The sequence below is a fragment of the Meleagris gallopavo genome, unplaced genomic scaffold (assembly GCF_905368555.1).
Source record: "Meleagris gallopavo unplaced genomic scaffold, MGAL_WU_HG_1.1 scaffold_54, whole genome shotgun sequence".
Lineage (NCBI taxonomy): Eukaryota > Metazoa > Chordata > Aves > Galliformes > Phasianidae > Meleagris > Meleagris gallopavo.
The window spans coordinates 8,149-24,317 of record NW_028147066.1 but is presented as its reverse complement, the minus strand read 5'-3'; the positions used below and the strand labels follow the sequence as shown (position 1 = coordinate 24,317).

The 16,169-nt window shown below is 49.8% G+C and overlaps 1 pseudogene; it reads right to left on the bottom strand.

Annotated features, from left to right (window-relative positions):
• Window positions 1-12,639: 12,639 nt before the first annotated feature.
• Window positions 12,640-15,671, bottom strand: LOC146541860 (protocadherin alpha-3 pseudogene; annotated as a pseudogene).
• Window positions 15,672-16,169: the final 498 nt, after the last annotated feature.

The window sequence follows — 16,169 nt, the reverse complement described above, 5'->3', positions numbered from 1 at the left end:
TTAGATTTCAGCTTTTTGGATATTTGATTTGCCATGTGCACTCGCCATCTTTAGCTGGCATGTCAGAGGTGTGAGATACTGGAGCCAGCACCTAAATTTCACTTATCTTCTCTCCCCATTCCAGTAAAGCCAGGTGCAGGGCAGTGGGAGGATTTCTGATCACCGCCTGAATATCGAGGGCAGAGTCTGACATTTGCCTACACAGCTCTTCTCTGTTCCACCTCAAATTCACTGCCACTGTGAGAAGCCAGGCCAAGGGTGAGTTTGGTTTACACCATCTGAGTTCAACCTCCTATGTATCATACCTGCACTAGTATGCACATAACCACCATAACTACTCCAATCTGGGTAATACCCAGGAAATAACACATAAAGGGATCACAACTAACAATGCAAAAACATATTAATTGTCTACTGATCGCATCTTCCTTTAATTATGAACAACTTACCTGGACTGGAAGATGTTTTCAAAAGTATAAAAGACACAAAAACAGCAGGGAACAAGGACATACAGAATTTGACAGCACGGAACCATGCAGAAGCTCATCACACCTCACAGATGGTTAAAGGCCTTCCCATGTCCCATCTAAAATATGATACAGTTTAGCTCTCTGAGCTTAATCGGTCTTCCTCTGCATGCACCTAGATTCCCCTGAGGCAGACACCACAGAAAGCCTCCAAACACACAAACTGAGGCAGTAGAATGGTACCACAAAGAACACACAGCTTCTCAAGCTCAAAAATGCCTCACAAGCGAGTTCTGGGTGATCTGAGAGGATCCTGGCCAAGCAACGCTCTGTGCCATGCCTCTTCCCCAGGTTTTCCTCTGGAAAATTCTACCCTGCACTCCAGGAAAACATTGAAGAAAACAGGCCCTGTTCAACAAGTAGCACACACAAGGGATATCCTGTCTGCACTCCAAGGCAACCAAAGGAAAAGTACCTGCTGTGTCCTGCCACAGGGCTGCAACCCTCCATCAAAGGAACTACAGAGGAGTCAGCAAGAACTGGCAAGGATGGTCTCTGGGACAGAGGAGTAACAACACATTTCAGAAGGATACAGGAGAAGTCCCTGTTGACTTCCCTACTACCAGGATAACTCTGACAAGTGAAACATTGTCAAGAAATATACACCAAGGGCAGAGAGAACCCTCTAATCCTTGTTGCTGTCTCAAGTCGTTGAGAGTCCTTGTTGCTGTCTCAAGAAGTTGAGAGTCGAATAAGAAGTCAAATCTGATATCAGCACGCTCAGAAACACCCAAGACAGACAAAACATCCTGGTAGACCACCACCACCACCAGGACTCTTCAGGACTGGTAGTCCTCACTGATGTATAGAACTAGGCAACAGCATTTGTAGATCTGGTGTCATAGCCACTCTATGGCATTGATTCTAGTCCATCAGAGAAAAACCCAGGATACTGGGCAGCTCACCTCAATAAGAAGATCCAAACCAACAGCGGAGGAGCTCTTGGATGGACAGTGACATGGATGTGTTTGTCAAACAAACATCATAACGGGATTACACAATAGAATTGACAAAAGAATAACAACGCGTGGCTGATTCAAGGAGATAAAGAGATACCAATGGTGCTTGTGTCACCCAAGTTACATGAAAAAAAAACTTATGAGAGTGAATCATAATCATACACCTACATCACTGTATTAGTAGTATCAGATGTCACACCAATTTTCCAGCTTCACACATGGAGATATATATATGTGTATGTGCTTATCATTGATTTTTGCTTCCATTTGCCTTTTCTGTCTTAGCAAATAATAGCTTTTATCTCAATTCCCCTGTTCAGTTTTGTTTACAATAATCTCATTCACCCCACCTGGAAGGAAATGAGTGAATAGCTGTGACTGTGCTGAGCTGCCTGTCAGGTTAGAAATCCACACAAACACTACAGATGAGCCTTTGAATTTTTCAGTCCTTATGGAAATTCAGATGGAAATACTACACACAAATAAGGAAAAGTATTTCTGATGTGAATGAGCGAGGCGTTCTTATGCTTCCTATGAAATGTATGGAAGTATTTATAGACTTGTTTTCTTGTTTTTCCTTCCTCTTTCTGAAGAGAAAGGCACACAGTCTTTGTGAAAGTATGGGTACTGATGCAAACTGAATCAACATCCAAAGAGACAGGCATAAATCATGACAATTCCCCTTACAGGAACACAAGCCCGCAGCCAGTAACCTCTTAACTCACAGCTGTCACCCTACATCTCATCTTCTGCACACAACAACAAAAAAAGAGGACAGACCTTTTCCCCCTTCCCCCCAAAAAACAAGCATAAAAAGCCAAGAATCATAGCAGCATCACTAATGCCCATGAATATTGCCTACATGACTGTCAGCAGCACACTAACTCTTCATGACTGTTTTTTATCTCTGTCAGGTGGAAATCCTATAAACCATCAACCAACAGCATTTGTAGAGGCAACATCATGAATGTCAATCAAAATAGGCACTGATTTCATCCTGGGACAGAAGAACTCAAGCCGAGAATGCCCTGTATCCAACAGCAGGGCTAGAGCTGTGGGCACTCCCACCTTGGGTACCAGCCCCACTTGTACCTAGAATCATCTTCTGGAACAACACATGGCAAGAAGACAGGGCACGCTACACCTCACAAAAGGTTCCCTCTAATAAATGATCTAAAAACTAAATACAATTTCCTTGGAAAGTTTTCATCTGATAATTGGGCAATAATATTTTGCAGAAGTACCCTGAGCAATCTTCTTCCTCCATCCCGAGAACAAAAGTTGCAGGCTCTGCATCAGATGACCTTCTGCACAAGCAGGCCCACACAATGGACGTTGCTGTCAGCACTCAGAGGTGACCAACACACAAGCAAAAAACCACCAGCCGTGATCAGCCCCAGGGCTCACCCTTCTGTCACAGAAAACAATGTGGCAGATGTTTTTTAGAGAATGAATACAAGAAGGACAACAGGGAATGAGGACACGCAGAAATTGAGTGCACAGGGCCCTGCAGAACCTCATCGCACCTCACAAATAGTCCTGCTGTCAGCAGTCACTCAGTTGAAGGCCTCTCCAACTCCCATTGAAAACAGTTGCTGTGGTGCTCTCCTCTTGTTAGGTCTTCCTCTACATAAGGCAAGGGAATGGGGAATGCCCAGGGAAGACAGCAGACAGGCACTTCAAACACATACAACCTCATATGGTAACGCCTTACAACTGAATTTCAGGACATTCAGAGAGGATCCAGGTCAAGCAACACTGTGCGCTTGGCCTCTTCTCCGGTTTTTCTACTGTCAACCTCTATCCATTGCTGTAGCAAATAAGATTTTCAGCATACAGTTTCCAGCTCTTGTTCAATCTCACTCTTTCTTTACCTAATGCACAATATTACCTCAGACAATAATCTTCACTGCTAAAGACACACAAAACTATATACCCAGGCTGTACTTGACCACTATCACAACACCTGTATGTTGATCCACCACACAGACTGAACCCAGCTCTACGTCCCTATCTCACTATGACCCAGGGCTGTGCAGATCCCCACCTTAGGATCATAGGATGGTTTGGGTTGGGCGGGACCTTTAGGATCATCTACTTCCAATCCCCTGATATATGCAGGGTCACCTCCCACTAGACCAGGTTGCCCAAAGTCCCAGCCTCCCTGAAAGCCTTGAATGCTTTCAGGGAGGGAGCATTCACAATCTCACTGGACAATCAGTTCCAGTGTCTCACCACCGCCACAGTAAAGAATTTCTACCTGATATCTAGTCTAAATCTTTCCTCTTCCAGTTGAAAACCATTTTCTCTCATCCTGTTACTAACGTCCTTATAAAACTCCCTCCCAAGCTTTCCTGTAGGCCCCCTTACGTACTGGAAGGTCGCTAAAGACTTTCCCTCACTACTCACATCAGGAACAGCTGGGGGGTAACTGCTGAGGCTGGCAGTGTCTGCCAGGCACTCCAGCTGCAGGGGGAGGGTGTTTTTTAAAAATTTTCCTGGCACATTCAAAAAGTTGAGGCCCCAAAACTCTTTAAAATTGTTGGGCTCCTCTTTGGTTTTTCCTTTCAAAGGAAAAGGGGGAACCCCCGGGAAGCACAAACACTTCAAACAATAAAACCTAAAAGGTTAGCCCTTTTCCTTTTTTGGGAAATTTTCAAGGGACTTTCAACAACCTTTTTGGCCCTTTTCTTTTTTTTTTTTATTTCCGTTTTAAAAAGTTTCGAAATACAGTTTAAACCCCTTTTCAAAAATTTTCCCTAACCTTTTCCCAGAAAAAATTTTACTTAAAGAAAAAACAAATATTCCCGGGGCTGATTCCACATCCACCGGAAAAAAACCCTAACCCGCTTCGTTTTTTCCTTAAAAGAAAATTCAGACCCCCCTTGGGAAAAGGGGTTTTGGGGTTTTCCCTTTTAAAACCCTTTAACCCCCGAATATCGGGTTAAAATTTACCGGGAAAAATCCGCCCCCCAAAACCCTTTTTGGCTTTCCCCCAAAGGGAAAACAAAATAAAATTTCAGTTCCATTTTTTCCCCCCCGCCTTTTGTTCAAAGAAAAGTTTTTTCCTCTTCCTTGTAAAAAAATTTTCTCCCTTTTAAAATTTTTTTATAAAATTTCTAAAATTTCCGGGGGGTTTTAGGAAAGGGGAAAAAACCCTCATTAAAGGGGGAACGGGGGGTTAATTATCCCCTGTTGGGCATTCCGTAAAAAAAAATTAATTTAAAAATTAACCCCTTTTTAAGTAAAAAACCCAATCCATATTTTTTTAGGGAAAACCAAAACCCCCCTTAAAAAAAAAGTTCATAAAAAAAAAGAAATTTTAACCAAAATTTTAAAAAAAATTTCCCTCACAAAAGGGGAATTTTTCCCCGGGGGGAAAAAACCTAAGGGAAACTAAAAACCCCTTTTTGGGGGAAACATCCTTAATTCACCCCGGAAAAATAAACATGGCTCGGGTATGGGAAGATTCCATTCTTAACCAAATCAGAAAAGGCCCCTAAAAATTTTGTTTCTTGTTTTCCAGGGTTGAATCCCTTCTCAAAAATTTTAAAAATGAAAAACAAGGGGGGTTTTACGATTATTAAAAACATTAGGGTTTTTTAAGCGATGTTCATTTTTGTGGCAGAAGGGGAAAAAAAAACCCCGGGGCCTGGAATCAATCAGCACGAGGGTAAAAAAAAAGGGGGGGAGGGAAGGAGAAAATTGGGAAAAACCCCCGGGGGAAAAAAGTAACGCTCCCGTAAGAAAAAATTTTATACCCCAGATTCAGTATAAAACAGGAGAAAAAATTTTTGAGGGAGGCCGACCCCAAAAATAACATTCTTTCCTCCTCCCAAACTAGAAAAGGAGAAAAAATAAGGCAGGGAACACAAAAACCCCCCCTTTTTGAACGCCCACTGGGGAAGGGGTTTCAATAAAAAAGGGGTTTTACCAAACAAGAAATTTAAAAAACCGGGGAAAAAGGAAATTTAAAAAAAAGTCAGAATGAAAACCCAATTTTAAAGTTAAAAAAAAACCAAAAATTTAAATTTAAGGTAACTAAAATTCCCCCCCAAAATTTTTGGAATACAAATTTTTTTCACCCAGTGGAAAAAAAAACCCAAACTGGGGTAATTCAAAAAAAATAATTTTTTAAAATAAAAGGAAAAATTTTTTGGAAAAAAATTTTTACACATATAAACCCTTTAAATTCCCCTTTTTTAAATTAAAAAATTTCCCGAAAAATTTAAACGGAAGCAAACAAACTTTTACGCCCCCAGGCCCTTTACCCAAAATTTTTTTTCCCAAAAAGGGAGGGGGGAAAAAAAGGGGCAAAAATATTTTCCAAAGCCCAAATGACAAAAGAATTTTAAAGGAAAAAAAAAACCCCCTGAAAAGTTTTTAAAAAAACTCCCCGTAGCGTGCACCAAAGGCGGCTTTTTCTCCTTTTTTTTTTTCCCCCTTTGGGGAAAAGGCAAACGGGTCAGAAAAGGGGGGGGCCCCGGGCAAAATCGCGGGGCACACCGGTCCGCGGGGGGGCCGGCGGCCCCCGGCGCGGGCCCCCCGGGCGGGCGGCGGGCATTGGGGCTGACACCCGGCCCCCGCCCCCCTCGTGGCCCCCCCCGGCCCGGGGCCCCCCCCCGGGGGCGCCAAAGGCCCCCCCCGGGCGAACACCCCGCCGGGCCCGGGCCCCCCCCGCCCCCACCGGCCCCCGCCCGGGCCGCCCGCCGCCCCCCCGCCCCCCCCGGCGAGCCCGCCCCCCAAAAACCGCGCGCCCCGCCCCCGCGCGTCCGCCCCCGGGGGCCCCCCGGGCCCGGCCCCCCGCCCCGCCGACACCCCCCCAACCCCGCCCCCCCTCCACCGCGCCCCCCGGGGGGCCCGTCCCCCGGGGGGGGCGGCCCCGGGCCCCCCCCGACACGCCGCCGCGGGCCCCGCCCCCGGCCCCCCCGGGCCCCACCCCCCGCCCCCCCCCGGGGGGGGCCCCCGCCCCGGGCCCCCCCCGTAGCGCACCCACGCGGTTGTGCCCACCCGCACCCGGGCTTCGCAACCCCCCCCCGGGGCACCCCCGCCCCGCCCGCGCCCCAGCCCAGACCCCCACCCCCGGACCCCCGGGGCCCGCCCCGGGCCCCGCCGGCCCGACCCCGGAGCCCCCCCGGGCCCCCGGCCCGACCCCCGGCCCCGGCCCCCCCCCGGAGCCCCCGGGCCCGTTGCGTTCTGCCCCGCACGCCCCGCCCGCCGCGGGGCTCCCCCCAGCCCGGGACCGCTGCGACCTGCGCTTCTTTTGCCCAGGGGCCCCCCCCGGGCCCCCCCCCCCCCGCCCCCGCTTTCCCGCACTACTCGACCCGGACCCCCCCCCCCCCGCCCCCCCGCGCCCCCCTAACCCGGGCCCACGCGCCCCGGCCCCCCGGGGGGCCCCGCGCCCCCCGCCCCCGCCCGCCCCGCCCGTTTTTTCCCCGGCCGCACCTCAGGCCTGCGCAACCCGGGGGGGGCCCGTTCCGCCGCCCACCGGCACCCCACCGGGCTGGGGGCCGCGGCCCCCCGCCGTCCCCGCCCGCTCCCCTTTCTCCGCCCCCCCCCGGTGGCCTCCCCAAAACCAGGTACGGGCAATCCCCCCCAAAACGGCCCCGGGGGCCCCCCCGGACGCCCGATTTTTGGGATCCCCCCCGCCGTCGGCCCCCACCGCCCACGCCCGCCTCGGGCCCGGCCCCGGGGGCGCCCCCACCTGGGGCGGTTTTTTGTCGCACCCCCACCCAGTGCGGGGCCCCCCCCGGGGAGGCCTTTTTCTTCGCCCCCCCAACGGAAAATCACACGTTTTCCCGTTAGGCCCCTTTTTCGGTTTATAAAATTGTTTTTTCCAAAGGAAGGGGGGGCCTTTTAGGATTTCGCTTTAACCCCTTCCCCGGGATCCGGGCCCCCTCGGAAAAGGTCCCCTAGGGTTGGGGCGTCCCTTTTTAAACCCGGGGAACGCGGCGCTTGTCGTTGACCGGAAAAATCACCCTTGAGCCGCAGCGCCGGCCCCCCCCCTCCCCGGCCCCACCCCGGGGTCCCCACGCCCCCGGGGAAAAGGGGTTTTTTCAACAAGCGGTTTTTCTCAATTTGCCCGGGAAAAGGAAGCCCGGGGGCTTTTTTTTTGGGGCCCCACCCGCCCCGCCCAGCGCCCCCAAGGCCCGGGTTTCAGGGGGAGTTTTGGCCCCGGGGGGGGCCCGGGGAAGGCCCCCCCCGTCGGTGGGGCCTCCCCCTCTAAGCGCCGCCCGGTCCGCGCCCCCCAGGGGGGGCCCCGGCGCGCTCCCCCCCACCCTCCCCGCGGACCCCCCCCCCCCGCTCCCCCCGCCCCCTCACCCCCCCCCCGGGCCCCCGAAAGGGCCCCCCCCCCCCGGCCTCGCCGCCTCCAGGCCTCCCCCCCCCCCCCCCCAAAATCCCCGGCCCTGGGCTTCCTCCCCGGGAAAAACCCCTGACCCCCCCCCCTCGCCCCAAGGGGCCCCCCGTCCCCCTTTTTTTTTTTCCCCCCCATCCCAACCCCACCGTTTTTTTTTTCCGCGATAGATTTGGCCCCCTGTTCCCCCGGGACCCCCCCCAAATCCTTCTCGGGGAGGCCCCCCCCCCGTCCTTTGTTCCTTTTTTTGGGAAAAAGGGGGCCCCTTTTTTTTGGTCACCCCTTTTTTTAAAAATTTGGCCTTTAAGGGTCTTCAGGGTTTTTGCGTTTTGAACCCTTTTCCCCAAATTTTTTTTAAAACTTTTCCCCTTGTTTTTCGTTTTTTTTTTTTTTTCGGGGGATCTTTTTTCCCTCGGTTTTGAAAGGAAAATTTCTTTTTTTTTTAGACTTTGGACTTTATCCCCCCAAAAGGTTTGGGGGGTCAAAGCAGTTTTGGGGGGGGCCCTTCCAGAATTTTTTTTTTCCCCGTAAAAACCCCTTGGGTTTCCGAATTGTTTGAAAACTTGTTTCTTGGTTTTTTTTTTTTTTTTTTAAAAAAATTAAAAGGGAAAATTTTTTGCCAAACCCGGGAAATCTTTTTTTGGGTTTATTTTAATTTTTTTTTTGGGGGGGGAAAAAAAAGAAAAGCTTCCTTTTCTTTGGGAGGGTTTTTCCCCCCCAAAATTTTATTTTTTTTTTAGAGTCACCTTTTTAAAATTTTAACAGAAGGAAATTCAATTTCTTTGTTTACGATTTTTACGCCTACCCTTTTGCTCTGACAATTTTAGGACAGAGATTTTCTTCCCGTTTCAGCCCCAGAGGGGGGTTCAGCCTTTTAAAGTAATGGGTTTTTTTTCCCGGTTTTTTGAGAAAGTCTGGGGGAACCAAATTCCGCAAACTCATCCCCAAGGGTCTTCAAAAAACGCCCTAAATTCAGAATTTAAAGGGGCTTTTTTCTTTTTAAAATTTTTTAAAAACCCGTTTCAAGAAAAAATGGTTGGGGGGAAAGTTCGCTTTTTTTTTCCCAAATTGGGAAAAGGAGCTTTGGGGCCGGTTTTCCAAGGACACTTTTGGTTTCCGTGAACCAAGTAACGGGGATGGAAAAACACCAGGTGGGAAAATTTAAACTTTTTAAAAAAAAAAAAAACCCAATAGGGAATCCAGAATAAAAGGTGAAAGGGAAAAATTTTTTTCTTTTTTACTTTTTTCAATTTTTTTTTTTTGGATAATTTTTAATTTTTTTATAAGAATAAAACCCTCACATGGGAAAAAATTGGTTTTTTTTTTTTCCCAGGGTAATTTAAAGGGGGGCGGGTAAAAAGCTAAAATTTTTGGGAAATTAGATAACAATTTAAAGGTTTTTGCTTTTAAAAAACGGGCCAGGGGGTTTTACCCAATAGGAAGCAAACCCAAATTGTAAAACTGAATACCGGCAAAAACTTTTTTTTTTTCATTAAAAGCTTATTAAATTTTTCCCCCGGAAACTGGGAAATTTTGATAAAACCCCCTTTGAAAGAAAATTTTTTTTTTTTACTCCCTTCAAATGGTTTTTTAAAAATAAAAAAAAAATTAAAACCCATTTTTTCTGTTAAAAAATTTTTTTTTGCAAAAAAAGTTTTGGGCGAAAACGGTTTTTAATTTAAATTTTTTAATACCCCAAAAAACAAAAAAGCCAAAAAAAAACCTTACCCACAAAAAAAAAAAGGAAATTCCGATTTAAAAATTTCCTGAAAATAAACCTCTTTCCCAAATTAAAAGGGGAAACCCCCAAAGGGATTTTTTCAAAATTTGTCAAAAAAAATTTTTAAAAAGGGAACGTCCGCCGGAATAGCCCAAACAAAGGAAGCCAACACATCTTTTTTCCCTTTTAAAGGGTTTTCCTTTAGAAAAAAAAAGTTGTTTAAAAGGAGAAAAAAATTATAAAAAAAAAAAAGGGGAAAAAAAGGACCCAAAAATAACTTTTTTTAAAAAGACCCCCCAAAGGGGGGGGGAAAAAATTTCCCTCAGTTTTTGCCAAAATTAAAAACCCCAAAACCGGGTCGAAATACATAAATCCAAAAAAACCAAGTATTTAGGGGGGGAAAGTAAAAAAAGGGGGGTTTTTTTTTAAACACAGAAAAAACAAAAAACCCAATTGCCACACAAAGCCTCTTAAAAACGAGCCTTCCCCCTTTTGAATTTTGGGAGAAAAAATCCCTGGGGGTCCTAAAAGGGAAAAAAAATTTGGAAAAACAGGGGCAAACAAATTTTCCATTTGAAAAGGGTTTTTAAACCGGTCAAAAATTTTCCCCCAGGAGGCCAAGGAACGGAGGTAAGGAACCAAAAACATGTTTTTGGGGAAATTTAAAAAATTTTAAAAACTTCTTTTCTTCAAGGGTCTCCATTTCCTTTTTTTATTTATTTTTTTTCTAATCCCAATTTCTCAATTTTGCCAGGATTTCCAAAGAAAAAAAAAGCCCCCCAAAAACAAATAAAACCGTCATGTCCCCCCCAAAAAAAACCCCTTATGAAAAAAACCGACACAAAAACCCAGGCGGGAAAAAACCCCCTTTTTCCCCAAAAGGAAAACCGGGTTGTCCGAGAAGCCCCGGGTTTTTAAAGGGAGAAACTCCAATTTGGGTTTTTTTCCGGGGGAAAAGAAGAATTTCTTTTGCTGTCCAATCCTTTCCAAAGTTGTCCTTTTTCCAAATTTTTTCCCCTTTAAAAACCCCATAAACCCAAAAAAATAAACCACCATCCCATGGGGTTTCACCTAAAGGTGAAAAGGGTTCTCCCCCCAGGCACTGCTTTTGGAAAATTTTATAATGAAGTTAAAAAATTTAAAAAGTATTGTTACGAAAACCAAAATTTTTGGGTCCTTTAAAATTTTTCCCCTTTTTTTTCCCTTTATTGGCTAAGGGTTTTTAAACCCTTTTTCAAATGAATTAAAAAAAAAAATTTTTGTTTTCTTCTTTTGGGGAATACGGGGCTTAAAAAGATTTTTTTTTAAAGTTAAACAACTTTTTTCCCCTTTTGAAAAATTAAAGGGGGTTTTTAAAAGCCGGTTTGGGAAAACATTAAAAGAACCCCAAAACAAAGAGAATTTTAAAAAATTTTCCAGAAAAAAACCCCAAAATTTAAAGTTTTAAAAAAGGAATATTTTTTTTTTCCAAGGTATTAAATTTCCCAAAAAAAAAGGGGGGAAAAAAATTTTTCTTATGCAATTTCAAAAGAAAATTTTGGGGGTTTTTTCCCCTTTAAAAGAAACCAAAAAATTTTTTGGGGGTTTTGGGAAAGGGGAATTTCCCCTGCTTAAAGGGGTTTTGGGGAAAGGTTTTAAAAAAAGGGCTTTTTTGGGGGGGTTTTTTTCCCGGGGGAAAAAAAAACGGGGGGGGGTTTTCCTTTTTTTGGGGGAAAACCTGCCTAGTGGGGGGAAAAAATTAAAAAAATTTTTCCCACTTTCCCCCCCCCCCCCCGGGGGGGGATCCTGAAAAACCCTCCCCCCTTTCCCGGAATCTCCCTTTTTTTAAAACGGCTCCCTTCAACCTTTAGTCAAAATAAATAAAAAATCCAAAAAATTAGCCCCGGGGGTTTTGGGGGTGGAAAAAAAAAGACATTTTTCGAAAACTTAAGAAAAATTTTATTTCGGGATGTCAAAAAAAATTAAATAAAAAATTTAGTTTCCCTTTCTTTGAAAAACACTTTTCCCTTAAAATTTTTCATAAAAAAAAAAAAAAAAAAATAAAAACAAAAAAAAAAAATAAAAAAAAGGGAAAAATTTTTTTTTTTTATCTACCCTAAATAAAAATTAAAAGTTTACATAAAACCTCCAAATTAAATTTTGCCTTTATAATGACTTTGAAGGGAACCAAAAAAAGGGAAAAATTTTGAAAAAATTTTCCCAACACTTTGTGTCCCCAAGACATTAACCCCCCTTTTAGGGAAAAAAACCAAAAAGCCCCTTTAGTTTTCCAACCCCCAAAATCAGGAAAGAAAATTCACCCCCCCAATTTAGACTTTTCTAGAAATCAAAAGTCTAGAATTTTTTCCAAAAGAATAAAAAATAACACCCATAACCCCCCCAAAATTCAGAAAAATTAAGAAAAAAAAATTTTAACCAAAATTTTAAAAGGCTTAGGGCCCGATAGTTTCAGAAAAATCCCTTTTTCCCCAGGTGGAAGTACCCCCCGGGGGTTTACCTCCAGGGAAAACCCAAAAAAAACCAAATTAAGGGACACTCAGAGAAAAAGTAAACCTTTTGGAAAAAGGGAAAAATTTTCCCCCATGATAATTTTCGTGCCCAAAGGGAAAAAAAACCCCCCCCCCCCCCCCTGGGGGGAAAAAATGAAAAAGTGTTTTCCCCTTTTTAAACAAAAAACCCAGATAGAACCAAAATTTCTAACTAAACTCCCCAGGAACAAAAATCAAAAAAGCCCCCTTTAATCAAAAATTCAAAACAGACAACCCGGCGGGTGTTCAAAACGAAACAAAAAGGGTTTTACCATAAAAAAAAGGAAAAAAAGAAAAACCCAGATAGGAATTTAACCCCGGGAAAGAGCCAAAAAAAAAGAAGAAAAAGGAAAAAGAAGAGTGAAGAAAAAAAAAGGAAAAAAAAACTAAAAAAAAAGGGAAAAGGAAAAAAATCAATTAAAACCAAATTGGGAAAAAACCCAAAAAAAAAAAAAGGGGGGAAATGGGAAGAAAAAATCACATTTTTTTTTCGGGAAAAAATGAAAAATTTTTAAAAAAATAAAAATTCCCCACCCCTTTTACAACCCCTTTAATTTCCCTTTTTTACGCCCGGCAATCTACGGGGCAGGCCCAAAAAATGCGGGCCGGGAGCCCACCAAAAAAAAAAGGAGGGGGAGAGGGTGGAAGAAGGGGGGAGAGGGAAGGGAGGGGAAAAGGCGGGAAAAAGGGGGAGAACGTGAAGCAAACGCACGGGATATAGCACAGGAGAAAGAAGATGATGAAAGGAAAGGGCAAAAAGAAAGAAAACTGGAAGGGAAATAAGGAAGGTGCGAAAGTCCCGCGAGGGGCACTGACCGTGTCCAGCAGAGAGGGCGGCTCGTGCGGCGTCTCCTTCGGCGCGGGGCCGGGCGGCGGCGGGCAGTTGGGGCTGAACACCATCAGGTCGCTCTTGCCCGCGCCGTCCGTGGCCACGCACAGGCTCCGGCTCTGGCGCTGCGAGTACGACCAGCTGCCCACCTCGCTGGCGCACACCAGCGTCGCCGGCCCGGGCCCCGCCGGCACGGCCGCCCGCGGCGCCCAGCGCCCGGCCCCGTACAGCACCGCCGCCAGCACCAACACGCTCGACACCGCGCAGATGCCCGCCACCAGCCACACGTTCGTCGCCGCCGCCGCCGTCGCAGATCCGCCCTCCGCGCCCGCCGCCGCCCGCGGACCCGCCCCCGCCGACACCGCCCCCGCCCCCGCCGCCGACACCGCCGCCTCGCCGCCCTCCACCAGCGACACGCTCAGCGTGGCCGTGGCCGAGCGCGGCGGCTCCCCGTGGTCCCGCACCACGATCAGCAGCCTCTGCCGCGGGCCGTCCGCCTCCTCCAGCGCCCGCGCCGTGCTCACCTCGCCGCTGTACAGCCCCACGCGGAACGGGCCCTCACCCCGCGGCTCCCGCAGCTCGTAGCGCAGCCACGCGTTGTAGCCCGAGTCCGCGTCCACCGCGCGGATCTTCGCCACCACCTGCCCCGCCGGAGCACCCCACGCCGCCCGCGCCCACAGCGACCACGACGGCGACGACGCCGAGCCCGACGAGCCCGGAGAACCCGCCGAGCCCGACGCCCGCGAGCCCGGCTCCGCCGCCGAGCCCGTAGCCCACGGCCCCGGCCCGCCGCCCGCGAGCGGCAGCAGCTCCGGCGCGTTGTCGTTCTCGTCCACCACGAACAGCTGCACCGTGGCGTTGCCGCACAGCGGCGGCTCCCCCGCGTCCACCGCCCGCACCTCGAACTGCAGCACCTGCAGCTCCTCGTAGTCCAGCGGCCGCAGCGCCCGCACACGCCCGCTCTCCGCGTCCACCGACACGTAGCTCGACGCCGGACGCCACCCCGAGCCCCAGCCCGAGCCCGCGCCTATCCCCGCGCCGCCCTCCCACACCGAGTAGCTCACGCGCCCGTTGCCCGCCTCGTCCGGGTCCCGCGCCCACAGCCGCGCCAGCTCCGCGCCCGCCGCGTTGTTCTCCCGCGCCAGCACCGTGTACACGGCCTGCGCGAACGCCGGCGCGTTGTCGTTCACGTCCGACACCGGCACCCGCAGCCCGCGGCTGGCGCGCAGCGGCGGCGCCCCGCCGTCCTCCGCCCGCACCTCCACCTCGTACTCCGACACCCGCTCCCGGTCCAGCGCCTCCCGCAGCACCAGCGAGTACGAGCCCGCGAACGTCGCCACCAGCCCGAACGGCGACGGCGGCCGCACCGCGCACCGCACCCGACCGTTCGGCCCCGAGTCCCGGTCCGACACGCTCAGCAGCGCCACCACCGTCCCCAGCGCCGCGTCCTCGGGCACCGGCACCGACAGCGACGTCACCCACACCTCGGGCGCATTGTCGTTCACGTCCAGCACCTCCAGCTCCACGCTGCAGTGCCCCGACAACGGAGGCGTCCCCTTATCTCCAGCCTCGATTTGCAACTCGTGCAAACGGACTTCTTCGAAATCTAATGGGGCTCGGAGCCGGATCTCCCCCGTCCGCGGATCAATACTGAATGCATCTCTCTGGGACACAGGAACAGAACCGATAATGCTGTAGGAAAACTCCTGGTTAAGTCCTTCGTCCGGATCCGTGGCTGCCACCCGCGCCACCAGCGTCCCCTCCGCCGCGTCCTCCGGCAGCTGCACTTTATACACCGACTGGTTGAACTGCGGCGCGTTGTCGTTCGCATCCAGCACCGAGATCACCAGCTGCACCGTGCCCGTCAGCGCCGGCCTGCCCCCGTCACTCGCCGTCACCACCAGCCGGTGCTCCGACAGCGACTCGCGGTCCAGAGCTTGCGTTAACACAAGAAAAAGTGACTTCCTGTCTTCATCTGACGACTTTACATCCAGAGCGAAGTGCTCGGAAGGGCTCAGTGTGTAGGAGAGCTGCGCGTTCGATCCGATATCCGCATCCGACGCGCCCTCCAGAGGAAAACGCGACCCAGGCAGCGACAGTTCTGCGATGCTGATGTTTTTGGAGGCGGCGGGGAAGCGCGGCGCATTGTCGTTGATGTCGGTGACCTCCACCTCCACGTGGAAGACGCGCAGCGGCCGGTCCAGCAGCACCTCCAGGCGCAGGGCGCACGGCGCGCTCTTCCCGCACAGCTCCTCCCGGTCCAGCCGCGAGCTCACCACCAGCGCCCCGCTCGCCCCGCTCACCTCCACGCTCGCCCGCCGGCCCCGCGATACCAGGCGCAGCCGCCGCGCCTCCGCCTCGCCTGCCTCCAGGCCCAGGTCCTGCACCAGCCGCCCCACCACCGTGCCGGCCTCGGCTTCCTCCGGCACCGAGTAGCGCACCTGACCGCCGACCAGCGCCCAGGCCGCCTGCAGCACCAGCACCGCGGCCCCCCAGCTCCGCCGCGCTGCTCCACCGCCGACCATCGCCTTCAACGCCGCACCGCTCCTCTCTTCTCCGCGACACGCACCTCCCGACCCGCCTGCTCCGAACCCTCCGGCCGCGCTCGCCCCCGCAATCCTTCCTCACGGGACGCGCCTCCTCCTCCCCTCCGCTCGCTCTTGCTCTGCCTTCTTTTCCACGGGCACCGGAAGGTGTTCCCCTCCCTTCCTCGGATCGCATCGCGCGTTCCTTAGCTCAGAGCGCCATCATGTGGCTCGCGGAGGGAATTGCCTCTGCGCTTCTGTGCTGCTCTCATGCGTCAGGATTGAGTCTGACTTCTTTCTTTTCTCCTTGAGATTCACTTCTCTTTCAGATTGCAGTTTTTTTCGATTTCTTTTACCTGCCGATTCCGTACTTGAAACGCTTTTCACTGAGGCGCAACCTATGTTTCAAACATGTTTTTCCAATGAAAATCCGTTCCTTCATGTTTACTGCAGTTACTGCAATGTTAATATGACCGTTTCTTTCTGTTAAGAATCCTTTCCACTTTATTGAAGTGTTTCAGACATGCTCTGTTCACTTCTTCTTACACGTATTTTAGAACACATACAATTTGCTTGCAGTGAAATCACCTGGATGTGAGACTCCACTCGATGTTGATCTATGTTTTTCAAGGACGAGGAGGAAAGTGGGAATCATCTCCTTCTTGCATTCACAATCGATATGTTCTCCCAGTTGCTTCCATCCGTGAGAACAAAGCATTTTGGTGA